Consider the following 2,494-nt stretch of genomic DNA (forward strand, 5'->3'; position numbering starts at 1 on the left):
CATTGACGCCAACATTCACACATTTGCATGTTCTATTATATCAAAAACACCTCACAAATAACTTCTCATTTGGAAAAGGTCTCTTAAATCGCAGATTAGCTGAAGCAACTCTGTGTTTACTTTAAAACACAGAAATGTTCCTCTCACAAAATGGAAGATGTAAAACGGTTCCACAAAACGACATCTTCATTTCCAATCACATGGCTGGTACAAAGACATTTGATCTGTCTGCTTCCACTGTCCTTGAGCCATTCGAGTTCGATGTTATCTCACATATTTTAATTCCTCCGTGGCCAGCATCTCCTCTTTTTCGATCCATGGAAATTCCTGGGGATCACATTACTGTTAATATGTCTCAGTGAAAATGGCACAGAAAGAACAGCAGCATTTATGACTAATCAAAAATACAGATAAGGATTTAAAAATATTATCCGAACAAAAGCATGAAGAAACATGATAAGTGTACCCTATTTCATACCATATTGTACATTGGTAATTTAACGGGAATTAGTATTATTGGTATTTGGAGTTTCGGAAAAAGTGGTACATGGATCTTTGAAAAATAGAGTCCTCTGCGTAATCCAAGGTAACTTCTAAAGTAAGTACATGTTCAGCACAACATGCGGGACGAGGGGAATTTATTGTGCTGTAGATTTGCTATGTTTCGATATTGAAACGCAATATAACTGTATGAAATCAAACAAAATCAGCAAAACTTAATTTGTAAAGGCATGGTGCTCGCAAACACTAACGTTATTAAAGTTGCTCTGAAACACATACTGGGGAAAATACCATGGGTAACCACTAGGACAAAGAGAAAAGCAATGACAACATGTGAAGTAATACACATCAAAGGATATAAATTAACATTTAAACCCCGGTCCAAACTTTATTCCAAAAGGGATGGATTCTTCAAAACATCATTGGCTAAACCGACGTGATATCTAATAGCATTTGATGAAACATCCCATTGTTCGATTTGGTAAATAACTCTATCTGACTCTACCATAATATAAATTATAGGCGGAAGAACACTAGGGCACTTGTAGTCGTGGCCGAGTGGTTAAGGCGATGGACTAGAAATCCATTGGGGTTTCCCCGCGCAGGTTCGAATCCGGCCGACTACGTGTTTATATCGGTTTTGACTCCCTGATCCCTCCCACGGATACAGATTGTAAAAAACCAGTCGAAACTCCGATCATCGTTCGCCGCCTGCAAAACCAGGAAGATCCCCTGTGTTCCGCACTTATTCAGGCGGCCTCTACTATGCAATCGGTTAGCGGCTGTTCGGCTGTTATCCGAAATGTTTATGGTTCCAACCTATCCAGGGGCGCTGTTGATCCAGTGGCCTTTGCTGTTCGTTTTGTGCGCTCCGTGCTGTCCCTAATACATTCATTAAAAAAGACATATATCCACATAGAGATAACAAAACACTACCACGACCTGTCTTGCTTACATTCATGTTGCCATAAACTGAATATATTGTACAAGGACGATCGAACCAGCAGAAACACTGACAGGGCACCAATGCATTTCATGTTTAAATTTATGTTATCGCCACTTGAACCAGAGGGATAAAATCACTCAACGTCACTCACACCAACACTGACTGTTTCCACAACTCACTATCAAACTCGACATTTCATGCTGTCGACATTTTTGCTTTGTTATTATTATTATGACTTTCTCAGCTCAAGCTGGTAAAACCTGAAGTCCGGGCGTACTGACGCACACTCAATCCTCAATAGCTACGGACTGCCGACCATTCTAGTGGCGTATAGTATAGTGGCTTTCAGGAGATTTACAGAAATATTGGTTTGCTGTCCTAACTGTTTAATACTATTGTGCAGTGACTATGAGATGATAGTTGTTGTTGATATTACCATTGGGACAATCTACACCCTGTTCATGCTCGATAGTCTTTCAAGTTATTTTAATTCAGCATATTTCTGGTGCTATACACTTGTTAATTGTTGTACGTTATGTGTGTTTGCAGTGACTGTATCGATTATGTACGTTGTTACAGCTTTTTCATCCAGTAATATTATATATCCAGACGGTTATGATGGATTGGCCTGTCTGTAATAATGGATCAGACAAAAATTAAAGTGTAGGAATCTGATCTTAATCTAGAACAGGTTTGTATTTATAGTAAGGTGTGGTGTCTTTTATGAGTTTGTATTTTAAAGCAAGATTTTGGTGACTGATGTTTGTCAATTGATTGTCCCCGTGTAAGTAATCAGATTGAGTTAAACTGCTGTTCAATCCTGTAATGTGTTGGAATGTTCCTGGTGGCTCTTGTCATTTTCTGCATTTATCGTCATTAATCTGTAGGACGTTTATTATGTATTTCTAATATTTTTCGGTTAACCACCTGGCCCTGTATTGCCACTTGGAACCCCTTTGTTTCTGGGAAGAGGTCTCCAACTCTGATCCAAGCGTTCCACGTTTCCTTCTTCACATCTTGACTGCTCACATCATGGGGATGTTTTCC

The 2,494-nt window shown here is 39.2% G+C and overlaps 1 non-coding gene across 1 annotated transcript; it reads left to right on the top strand.

Moving 5' to 3' along the window:
• Positions 1-1,045: 1,045 nt before the first annotated feature.
• On the top strand, positions 1,046-1,127 carry trnas-aga (transfer RNA serine (anticodon AGA)). The gene has a single exon. It is a non-coding gene; the product is annotated as a tRNA-Ser (tRNA).
• The last annotated feature ends 1,367 nt before the right edge of the window (positions 1,128-2,494 follow it).

The sequence above is a fragment of the Hemitrygon akajei genome, chromosome 28 (genome assembly GCF_048418815.1).
Source record: "Hemitrygon akajei chromosome 28, sHemAka1.3, whole genome shotgun sequence".
In the NCBI taxonomy this organism is placed as follows: domain Eukaryota; kingdom Metazoa; phylum Chordata; class Chondrichthyes; order Myliobatiformes; family Dasyatidae; genus Hemitrygon; species Hemitrygon akajei.